At 41.4% G+C, this 12,881-nt stretch overlaps 1 pseudogene; it reads right to left on the bottom strand.

Annotated features, from left to right (window-relative positions):
• LOC108764452 (clathrin heavy chain-like) lies at positions 1-11,541 on the bottom strand (annotated as a pseudogene).
• Positions 11,542-12,881: the final 1,340 nt, after the last annotated feature.

Consider the following 12,881-nt stretch of genomic DNA (forward strand, 5'->3'; position numbering starts at 1 on the left):
TTACCCTACGTTTTGAATCGCGTAGCCAGGTGCCATCATTCCTGACCCTGCAATCAGCATTAGCTGAGGTTCTGGCATGATCATAGGCTTGTGTTCCTGATGATCAGTTTCTTCGATGCGTCGGCTCTTCTAATTTATTGACCTTAGTGATATATTCCCGCGCGACTTGTATAAGATACGGCGAAATGTAAAATGCGATGTCTCCATGTGAGTTCTAAGATGACGTCCGGATGAAATAAATCGTAACTGTTTGGTTCTGGTTATATTGAAACAAAAGCAGTGTAGGTTATATCGTATAATAATTCCGTTTTGGGAGATTACAAAAGAGAGTGTCTCGTAGAGACGACAACAACGCTTATTATTTACGAACGTGCGCACGCACCGCGTAATCCTATTGGCTCATAGTATCGATTATTTAGTTAGACGCTCGATAGATTGATGTCACAATATTAGGCGCGCCATGTTCAACACCTCCACTCGCGCTGATATTACAGACATTATACAATCCTAACATAGAATACATTTTTAACAGCTTACACTTAGTCAAAATTTTGGTAAAAATATCGGAAACATTTTCTTCTGTTGGAATATAAGCTATAGAAATAATACCGTGCTTGATCATATCTCGCACAAAATGGTAACGCACGTCTAAATGCTTGGTTCGACGAAAGAATTTAGGGTTAGACGCAAGTCGTATAGTGCTCTGATTATCTATCAAGATAGGAAATGGTTTGAATAAATGTCCGAGTTCTAGAAAATTTGAAATCCAAATAGCGTCTTTTACACCTGTTCAGACTCAGTGCTGCTTAATGATACCGTGGTTTGTCTTTGAGAATCCCACGTTACCGCTGTCTTATTAATTAAGAAACAAAATCCAGCCGTCGATCTGCGTGTGTCAAGGCATCCAGCATAAGCCGCATCCGTGTAACCCGTGAATTGCATGCCAGTATTTTTAGCGCGATAAACAAGAGAATAATTTAACGTCGCAAGTAAATAGCGCATGATTTGTTTAACCGCTATCCAGTGAGTTTGATCAAATCACGTCAAATATCTGCTTACTTGTCCTACCGCAAACGCTATGTCGGGTCTACTGACCATAGCCGCGAATAACAATGCATCTACTGCTTGTCTAAATGGTAAATCCGGTTCAAGTATATCCTTTTTCGGTTTGATTAACCTGGTACATTGAGTACCAGGATTCAACGGAGTACCAATAGGTTTTGCATTCAACATCTTGAAACGTTCTAATAAAAGGTGTAAATAATTCACTTGAGAGATCGTAATTGTTTTCGCTTTGCGATCTTGAGAAATTTGCATGCCTATAAATTCATTCGCAAGCATCTTCCTAATCTCGAATTTGACTTCTAGGCTCTCTATTACTCGCTTTACCACTTTCTCAGATGATGATATAACAAGACCGTCGTCGACATAAAGACATACGTATATAGATCCTTCATCTGTATCTGATATAAAAACACAACTATCAGCGTTAGTTTGTTTGAACGATTTCTATCATGAATATCACGAATTTCTGATTCCAGCATCGTCCACTTTGTTTACATCCGTATAGGGAGCGTTGCAGTTTACACACTAAGTTCGGCCGCATAGTGTCCACGAAACCTAAAGGTTTCATATACACGATTTTATCCATTTCGCCGTAAATATAGGCACATTTCACATCAAACTGAACGATATACATATTACATTGAGCCGCGATCGCAAGCAGTATTCTTATCGAATCATAACGTACCACCGGACTAAAGACCTGATCGTAGTCTATATATCTTGTCGTTGCTTATGTCCGCCCGCTACAAGTCTAGCACGGTAATTGGTGATCTCACCGTTCTGATCCCGTTTCGCCTTGAATACCCACTTATTGGGGAGTGCCCGTTGACCTTGTGGAAGTTCGCATAAGACCCATGTGTCATTCTTCTTAGCGTCTGGATTTCATCTTTCATTGCCGCTCGCCATTCCGGTAATCGCAATGCTTCTTCATATCCAATCGGCTCTTCAAAGCCAATGGGGTGATCAGCCATCGCAATAAGAGCCATTTCGTTGAGGATTTCGTTTTCAACGACATGTGGTATTCCATGTGTATTATATTCAACACGCTTAGTTCGCCCCTTTTGATCCAGTGCAAAGTGTTCAGCATTTTGACCAGTGCTTCGTGTATGACGTTTAGATGTATTCGCCTCATGTGTAGGAAACATGAGCGTACAGTCCTGGAAATCGTCTTCGCTTTCGGATGTTGATTCTCCTGTATCATCAGTGTCCTTGTTGATGTTTTGTTTATCTTCACATTCCTGTGATGTATATTCGAAAGGCAACCATAAGTTATAAGTGTTGGTCCTTTTAGCATCTGCGAACATAATTCCGTCGCGAATTACAACATCTCTAGCGATTTCGATGTGTGTCGGCTGTCCTTGTTCCAAAGTCTATAATTTTGACTTTCTTGATCATATCCGATCAAAATTAGTTTGCGAGCTCGTTCATCCCATTTCTTTCTTTGTACCTTCGGTATTGACATAAATGCGACTGATCCGAAAATTCTGATACGTTTGACATTTGGTTTCTTCTTAAATTATGATTTGAAAGGTGTCTTTTCGTCCTTACTAACCGTTCTGTTGAGGATGTATGCCGCGCAATGTATAGCCTCGCTCCACATTTTCTCCGGTAAGCCGTTGTCGATGAGCATTGTTCTTGCAGATTCCACCAGTGTTCTGATCTTCCGCTCTGGTCTACTGTTGGATTCAAGTATATATGGTGCAGAAAATTCATGTTTAATGCCACAATTCTCTGGTTGTACGCCCTCATATATTAGTTACTGTATTCAAGTCCATTATCGGATCTTATGACCTTTACTTTAAGTCTTATTTCTCTTTCCGCCATAGAGACGAATTGTTTTCAAAGATCTAGGACATCTGATTTATGTTGCATCGTTTACACCATACGATAACCGGTGAATTCATCCTTGAATACAACAAAATATCGTGAGCCACTGGGGGAAGAAACGGGCATCGGTCCACATACGTCGTTATGTATAACTTCCAGTGGAGTAGTAATTTGTGATTCCAACAAAGGGTGCTGTTGCCTGGGTTGTTTCCCCAAATTGCATGTATCGCATCTAAATTTTCCTAGTGTAGCCTCCATTTTTTTTAGACCAATTACTGCGTCTGAACTTGCCGTTTTCAAGAGTGTTCTGACATTAACATGTTCCATGCGTCGGTGATACATTCTCAGATTTTCCATTTGAGCTGAATAGGCTTTTACAGATTTTTCAATCTCCATGTCCATTATATAAATATCGCTATCAAATTTTGCAGTGATAGCTACCTTGTTATCCTTGGAAATATACATCCGATCATGTTGAGTGTTCATGTCGAATCCTTGTCTTCTCATAACTGACAATGAGAATAAATTGTTGTCGAGTTCCGGACAGTATAAGACATCCTTGAGTTGCTTCGGAATTTGCTTGCCATCGATGTTAACCAGGATGTTAATTGTGCCACATCCATATGCTTGCATATATTGCTTATTTCACTTTTGTTCGTGAGTCATCAATGAAATTAAATAATTCGGCGTTGTTGCACATGTGCATTGATGTTGCTGAATCCGCCAAAAAGTGTTCACCTGCTTTGTATCCTGCAGTGACAGAACAAAATGCTTGGCGATTCGTATCATTTTCTTCTTTGTCCTGCACACTTTCTGTTTTCAATTGACGTTGTTTTCGTTTGAGACAGTTTGAGATGACTTTGTTGTCCACATGTCCAGCACTTAAATTTTGTGGCTTCACCGCCGCTTGTTTCAGTTTTACCATCGATTGTTCGTCCTGTATTCTTATTCTTGGAAGGATGTGTTTGATACGTGCGCACTTTGGCCTTAAACGCTGCCTTGGCTTTGTCATGTGCTGTAAACTCTGCATCTTCCTGTAATAACATTTCCGTAAGAGTTGCCATTGTTTTACGTGATGGGTCTAATATTTTGAACGACTGACGGAGACCGCGATACCTGTCTGGTAGTGTTCTTAATACCTGAGTCGTAATACATGTGTCACTTACAGTTTCTCCTCCGTCGCGTAATTGTTTAGCGAGGAGTTCAATGGACGCTAGGTAACTGGCCATTGATGACGCGGTGACATACTGTGTTCAAAAAATTTCTGCAACAAAGTTTGCTTCGCGATTTCTGAAGTAATGTTATATGCCTGCGACAACTTCTCAATGGCATCTTTAGAGGTTGCACACCCCAGTAGTAAAGGCTTGTATGCATTGGACACTGACATTTTAATGTATAACTTGGCTTCCGCGTCTTTCTTGAGCCATTCACTCACCTGATTTTCAGACGTCGGCCTTAGAATATTACCGTCCGTATATCCAAGCAATCCTTTGGCCATAAGCGCTGTGTTCAGCATGTCCTTCCACAGTGTATAATTGTTGCCATCGAATTTAATTAATTCGAATTTCATGTCTGTAGTCATAACTGCGAGTTATATCTCACCATGGTGTGTGTGTTGTTACCGTTGGGAATCCTGTAATGGCGTCTCCTTTTGTAATGTCGAGGTTATGCTTTGTTGTGGATCCTGCCCTGTCACACTGCCGAATCTTTTTCCTTTCGCACAATGTCAGAGCGTACCTGGGTCCATAACCTGTTGGGTTCTGGTTATATTGAAACCAAAGCAGTGTAGGTAATATCGTATAATAATTCCGTTTTGGAAGATTAAAAAAGACAATCTCGTAGAGACGACAACAACGCTTATTATTTACGAACGTCCACACGCACCGCGTAATCCTATTGGCTCATAGTATCGATTTAGTTAGACGCTCGATAGATTGATGTCACAATGTTAAGCGCGCCATGTTCAACAGTAACAATGAAATAAGCATGCTGCAAAAATTCTTAGAACCTCTTTCTAAGAACCACTCGAGTAATTTTTCGACCTCTGCATTTCGGGATTATGCCGCGTATTCCATGGTGTCTCTAAATAGTCGATCCTTCTTGCAAAGCTCCACGGACTGCTTCCATCTATTATTTCCCTTGTACAGGTATGCGGTGATTCTCCTGAACTCGATCAATTTGTGTTTCTTGAGTTGCATCGCCAACGCGATATTATCAAAATTATCGAACGCATCAATTGATTGTTCGGAGACCTTGGTAATCCTCATCGTCGATTAACAAGCCGTTTAAGGCTTCGTTGATAGCTTTGTTGTTGAGGGTCTGAACCGATCTCAAGTACAGCTTCACCAATTGCAGATGGCGTGAAATATGCCACTGATCTAGTATGATCCATGCGCGGAGCAAGCACGAGTAATACATCGTTCAGAAGAAGGGGTTTATATTCCACGTAAAAGTGTATAGCCTTATAATAGAGCTCAACATTTGTGACTTTGGTGATTACGTCTCTGAAATGACCCTCTCGTCAAACCTCGGTAGGATGTTGCATCATCGCTAGGACCGCATTATCATATTCCTCGTATTAAGTGTTGAACTTAATTCCTGCCGTTTATTCGTCTCCAAAATTGATTTGTTTCGAAGGGAAGATGAATGAATACCTTAATCAAAGTAATTTCCTCCATTTTCTACTACTTTTTCTCATCTCTCTGGCAACAGGGCAATCCCACGACGGTAGAACGCGGTGTCTTTCGAGGCGATCCATTCATCCACCCATTTTTGGACTTTGTTGTGACTGGAGAAGTGTATGTCCGTAAGTGCGTGTTGCATCGATCGGAAGAGATGGTAATCCGACGGTGCCAAGTCTGGAGAGTACGCTGGATGCGGGAGAACTTCCTATTAAAGCTCTAGAAGTGCCTGTTTCACGCTTTTCGCGACATGCGGTCGAGTGTTATCATACAACAAAATAATTTTGCGTCGATTATTGGCTACGTATGATTTTTTTTGCATCAATTCGTCACTCAATCGGCCTTTGGAGTAACATTTAACTGTTTCGACAACTCTAAAAGCGTTTGAACTGGATTCTCATCAAGCAATTCTTGCAGCTCGATATCTTCAAATTTTTTCGAAGTCCTGGACGTTCTTCGTCTCTCACATCAAAATCACCGTTTCGGAAGCGTTCAGACCAAACTCTACATATTCTTTCCGATGGAGTTTCATCACCATACACTTCGGATGATAAGCGATGCGCTTCAGCTGCGGTTTTCTTGAAGTCGAAGTAGTGAAGAAGCACATGTCGAAAAAACAGCTTATCGCGATTCATTTTCAATCGATTGGAAAATCTCTTTGGCGTTGAGAAATCTAACCTGTAAGGATTGAATCACTTTCAGCGATGTCTAAACTACAAAACACATATGACTTTATCGTCGAAATTTGTCAGCGTTGGAGTCAGCACCCTCTAGTAGCGAGCGGCAGGAATTAAGTTTGACACCTAATACTTGTCATACAGAAACACTAACTCGGCCCATAAATGCGCTTGTTCCGCTGCGCGTAGCACTTTCGGTATATTGACACGCGACCAGAAGAGTTCCAAATGTTTCCTCATTCGTTGAGGCTTGTATTTACTATAAGGAATAGCTAGTTCGGTAAACATCCCCATGTGAGCCTGTTCAAGTCCTAGAGGAGCTTCCAAAAGATTAATGAGTTCTCCGATCCTGCGATCTTGGTAATAACTGATCAAGTCCTCAAGCTCGTCCGCATGTACGACTAAGTGCAGACCGCACATTTGTGTCAAACGAAATTCGCCGCTATCCACACAGGCAATACAAACTTCCTTCCAGGTGCGCGTCGAATTGGTTTTGCGTGCGCTATCGACAGCACCTTGAAACTCTTTCAGATGGATCAACGTTATACGCTAAACGCGCTAAGTTCGATATCGTTGTACAGGAGCTTCGCGGCGTCATACATCTTATCGAAACATCTGACGCCGATCTTTTGAATGTCGGCATGATTAGGGCCAGATATAAATTCTTCGAAATCTGCGAGTCTATTGGTCCACACATACGCATATATTAATTCGGTCTCAATGAAGGATTCGCGTGCTTTCTTACGGGCTATTTGATAACGGACTAAATCTTCCCAATGCGAAGTCCGATGCGCCGTTTCCACTACGTCCATGTACGCGGATGGATCTTTCGCTTTAATAAAGCTATCAATCGATTCTTTAACCAGACCTTGCTGCAGTTTGGCCCTGGCGAGCTGAGACCACACCGGCGGCTAATTGAATCTTTTTGCAAATTCGTAAGCCCTGTCCAAGTTATCAACTTGTTTAATTAGAACCTGGATAGCCGACGTATTGATGTCAAACTTTTTGAAGATTGCAAAAGCTTCCTCGTAAAGTTCGTTGTTAATAGCAATGTTAGCGATATTCGGGGCGTCATAATTGTTTAAGCGGTTAATATATTCCATGACGCGTGTACGATCAGTTTTGATGGCTATAATAGGAAGAGATTCTGCAAGATACGATAATCGCTGAACCGCTGCTGTGTAATACTATCTTCTCAAGAAGTTCGATCAGTTCGTTAGGCATAAAGTCGGCCCGTCATAAAAGCCTTGACAGTAACCAATATATCTTCGGGATCTTGCGTCTCAGATAACGCCGCCTGAACAATCTGATCGATCAACGGTCGCTTGTACGGATTGCTCTCCAACAACACTTCCGCCCAAAGATCAGGATTTCTACATCTCACCAAATATCTGGCCTCACTCTTGAATAGGCTGTTCTCGTTGCACACGCTTATCAGCTCACGGTCGCATTGGCCACGTTCGTATGCAATACAAGCCAAGTGAGGATCGCGCTTCTCACAATATTTGCCAACAACGCTGCTGTCATAGAATTGATTCTTCTTAAGAAATCTTTCGGGATTGTTGTTACTGTCGATGTAGATTTTGGCCAGTACATTGTACGTAGCTGGTTCCACACAGCCCTCGTGAACGCGGGATTTCAGCCACGGCAATAACAATTTCGGCCGATTTCTCTTTTCTACCTCCTCAACTAGTTCATCGGTAGAGAATTGTCCATGTATCACCAGTACCAGATTCTTGATGATATCTTCCGAGCAGTCGACGTCTAGTAGACCACCCACGACTACCGATAGTCGCGATGGATTTACTTTTTGGACATATATCTGGATGTATTTCTGTAAGCTGTTGCGATAAAGATAGAGAACAAGATCGTGAACGAAGTTAAATCGGTCGCACAGGATTATTAAAGGCAATTGATCGAACAGCTTTGCTTTTTTTAGGAAATTCTTTACGCGTTCCGGGTTGTAACAGTTGCTCTCTCGACATATACGCTCCACCTCCTTCATCTGGCCAGTTTTGCACGCCGCCTGAATATATTTTAAATGCACCTCTTGATCCTGGCTAAAATTCACGCTAGATCCCAAGAAGTAGAAGAGACCTTCGTAAGACTTAAAACTCTCAAACAGATCTATCAACACTTTAGTCGTCAATTGCTAGTGATATTTGGTCGCAATCTGTATGCAGATCTGTAAGTTCTGCCGTATATTGGCCGTTAATATGGCCTTCAGGCACTCGAGGGAATCTTCAACGGACAGAGTACCAAAGAAACCTACGAGCCAGTCGGGCGAGAGCAGATGCGTATATATCACCGCTCTTTTAATATCATACAAATCCGTGTAGTGGTCGAGGGCGCGTTGCAACAAGTCGGCCTTCTCGCACAATTGCGCGACGTGAGCTCTGTCGTAATGGGTAAACATTTGATTGCCCAATATAGCGTCAGTCACTTGCGAGGCGGACATTAAATTCATTTCTAAGAGGCGAATTTGTAAGACACCCTCATTCGGCCAATTGTTTTTGAGCGCATCCAGCAGGAACGCCGTACATTGCTGCATCATATTCTGCTCCATAAATATATCGACAATCTGATTGATGTCGGTCAATGGTTCGTCGTCCTAAACCAGCATCTGTGCAAACGCCACACCCTGATCGGGATCAATCCTCATGACATTCCTCAGGAGGAATATAGTCGGGCGTATACGAGACTTTCTTGGCATACAATACGATCTTCTGAAATTGGCCGATCTCTGCGAAGCATTGAATTACCTTGTTGGGAACGTTGGCTCTCAAATAAACGCTAAGCGCCAATGTAGGATCCGCCTGTTTCACTAGATCCCCCAACTCTTCGCTACATTCCAGCTTGTCTTCCTTCAGCCATTTCTCCAGCAATTGTTTACGTCCTTGAACTAATACCGGTCAGCACAACTTCAACTACTCGTATTTATTCAGTTGTCCCTGATCCAGAAAAATACCGAAATACTGTAAGAGAGGAAACGCCCTGAGTAGCAGGAACCTGTTGAAATCGCTGGATAGTCGCCGGCGTTCTGAGTATTCCTTTGGGAGCATTTGCCGCGACTTTCGCTACCTCCGCGTACTGACCATTTTGGAAGAGCATATTAAATTTCCTTATGAACAAGTCCTCCGCGCCCGACAAATTGTTTCTCACGGCCATTCTCAATACCAATTCTGAAGCACCTCGTTGATGTATGGGATTATGTTCTCTTCGTCCACGGAGACGGACAAGATTTGACCTTTCCGATTCACTCCTATTATAGCGCCAGACGCTTCGTACGGTGCGGTAACAAAGATCGTCTCTTCAGAGATACGATTCATAAATATACAGGTCGCGGACTCAATATCGTACATATGTATATAACCGTATTTCGTGATTAAATATATGATGTCATATTTGGAGCTAACTTGCATCGCGACGGGAAAATCGTTATCTGCCTTAGGTGGGAAAAATACATCTACATCGCTTTCTGAAAAACGGATGGTTTTCGGCGAAATTTCTTTCAATTTTTCACCACTTATGTAAACATGCTTTTCTGAAAGTCATCCCGTCTTTCTTTATCTTTGAATAAACGTTTGTTTTGCTGTAATTTCATTTTTATAATTTTATAATATATTTTCTTTGTTTTGTATCTCTGGTTCGTAGTCCTTCCAATTTCTGATATTATTTATTATTATCGAAACTTATCATTTTTTATATTGGTATATATTTAGTTTACCTATTTTTTAGGTGAGATGGAAGTCAACCCAGAATTGCTAGAGATACCAAGCAATAGTTCGTTTGATAGCACTACTAATTCCAATTACGCTTAATTTTCATGACATTTTTTATATTTCAGCATAAGATTTCCAAAAATATAGTTTGGAAATATATTTCTCATATAAAGACCGAAGAAAAATATATACTCCATATGAACCTCCAAATTGTATAAGACTTTAGGAAACGAAATGTTGTGTTTCATAAAATTTCTTGTAATATTTTAAATTACAACTTCTTATTACAATATGTCAAATAAAGTTAGATCATTAAAACGTAGAAATATATTTAGAAAAGCAAATTACTATGAGGTTTACAATTAAATTCTGTCGTTATATTACATGCTAAATTAAGTAATGACTTAGAAATATTATATACTTTATTGTTTGACAGTTTTGTAGATGGCTTTCCATAAACCCAAAACAAGCAATTTTTTGACAACCGCCAGACAAATAAGGTGTATGTAATTTAAGGGAAAGTTATGTATCATGTCAAAATCTAGAATGGATTCTAATATTGCAGTACCTACATGATGATTTTTCTGATGCTTTCGTCTGAATTCAGCATCACAACGCAAAGTCAAGTTATCAACATTAGGAAAACAGATATGACCATTGATAAAGGATCCCGCACAAAATCATAGGATTTTGGTGAAATTGGCTGAAATTTTAGTATGTTATAGTTCTTGACTCATTGATCAAAAGTGTCCATATGCACAAATCCTGAAAATGACTAGTTTTTTTGTTGTAGTCATTTAAAGTTTTATTTTACTAATGCCTCAAAATCAGATTTCTGTAATAAATCAAGATTTTAAATAACAATATGTCAACCACTCTCATCACCTTCACTCCCAATCTCCACTCCACTCCCACTCCACCCCCATCCCTATTCCCACACACATACGCCCGCGCGCGCGCGCGCGCACGTGTGTGTTTGTGTATGCATTAATGGTATATTTATGATTTTAGTTTTTCGTCTCTCAGAATTATTCGGAATGAACGACGTGGACGTAACAGGCGTTTCATTCCTTTGGGTTACTTGATTTTTGTGAGTCCCCTTACCGCATATGAATGTAAACAAAGCGAAGAAGAAAAGAATTTTCTATCCTATGTTGCTATCGCACTTTAGAGAGCACCCGATATTTTTTTGTACATGGAGCTTCAAATGCCGAAATAAACATTCGGGTCGTGATAATCAAGCACTTCGCACATGAAAGATAAATGGACTCACACATTTCAAATGATACGCGTGAGAGAAATCGTAAAAATCTAGCAAAATCTAAGTGCATAGCAAAAATACGCGCGCAGACATATGTGTATGGAAATAGGGATGGGGATGGAGTGGGGGTGGGGTTGGGAGTGAGGGTGATGAGGGTGGATGGCATATTATTATCTAAAATCTCTTGATTTATTACAGAAACTGAGCTACTCTTTGTCTCAGATCTCATACTGAAGAACTTTGATTTGGGATATCTTACGGCCATCGTTGCTCTCGATTTCACGAAGGCCTTCGAGACAGTTAGTCATGGTTTTCTCCTTGCCAAACTTCGCATGTATGGCTTATCTCAGCAAGCTCTGTTGTTGCTTCAATCGTTCCTTACAGACCGATCCCAGCACGTTTTTATGTATAATCCATATCCTTCATTTTCCTCATCTCGCTCAGTTCCCTCAGGGGTATCTCAAGGATCTATTCTTGGTCCTTTGTTCTTCAGTATCTTTGTTGTGGATCTATCCTCTATTTCTGTCTCCTCCACACTCCTTTTATACGCTGACGACGTAATTCTAATCAAATCCTTCTATCCTTCGAGCATTACGAGCGCCTCGACGGCCGTCAACAATGATTTGAATGCTGTCTCAGTATGGGCCAACACCAATGCCCTGCATTTGAACTTTGCCAAATCCTCCTTACTTGTCGTCGGCTCATCTATCTTACTATCTCATTCTCAATCCTTTGATATCAATATAAACTCTGTTCCAATTCCTTGCTCCTCCTCTGTTAAAGTCCTTAGTGTTCATTTGGACTCATCTTAGTCTTTCGAGTCGCATGTGATCACTAAGTGCAGAGCTGCTTATGCACGACTTCCTCTATCCTTCTCACCATATTCTCTCTACGTCACAAAAATTTCATGTCTCACAATTGCTGGTTATTTCCTTATTCGACTACGCTGACGTAGTATACATTCCTGCTCTTAATCAGCAATTGCTTAATTGTATTCAGCGTTTCCAAAATTCCTGTCTTCGTTTTGCATATTGTGTTCGTAAATTTGACCATGTTACTCCTCTATATGTAAGCTCCGGATGGCTTAAAATCCGGCAACGCTTTGTCCTTTATGTTGTCTTACGTTCTGTCTCGTTAGATCGGTACTCCTCCTTACAAGCTTAATCTTCTGCATTTAATTCCGAACTTCACTCCTCCTAATTCCACTATCACTTATACCATCTCGCCCGACACTCCCCGAATCGTCATTAGATTCACCGCGCCCTTGATTGTAGATGCCGAAAGGAAATTGCGCCAGTCGCGACAAGGTTCTCAAGCGCATGCAGCGGGAGTATTATTAGCGGAAAGAATTCGACCCGCGTGAATTCGCCAACCCGCGCATCGTTCAGCCGCCAGGATTTTACCATCCCGTGCCTGGCAACTGCCAGGATCCGCCGCCACCACCGCCTCTACCCGCGAGACCGGTGCCGACGGTCCTAGAGATCGAGTCCGTCACCGGACAATTCCGTTGTACGCGTGACTTCATATGGAGAAACCTTCAATAAACGCATGTCTTGAACTCTGCGAACCAGCGTTTTTCATGTAGTCATTTTGTGACCGTCGACCTCCCTCTTAATCTCAGTAACCGTGATTACCGCCCTTGCCGCTC

This window comes from Trachymyrmex cornetzi, unplaced genomic scaffold, assembly GCF_001594075.2.
Source record: "Trachymyrmex cornetzi isolate Tcor2-1 unplaced genomic scaffold, Tcor1.1 scaffold424, whole genome shotgun sequence".
NCBI classification, from domain to species: domain Eukaryota; kingdom Metazoa; phylum Arthropoda; class Insecta; order Hymenoptera; family Formicidae; genus Trachymyrmex; species Trachymyrmex cornetzi.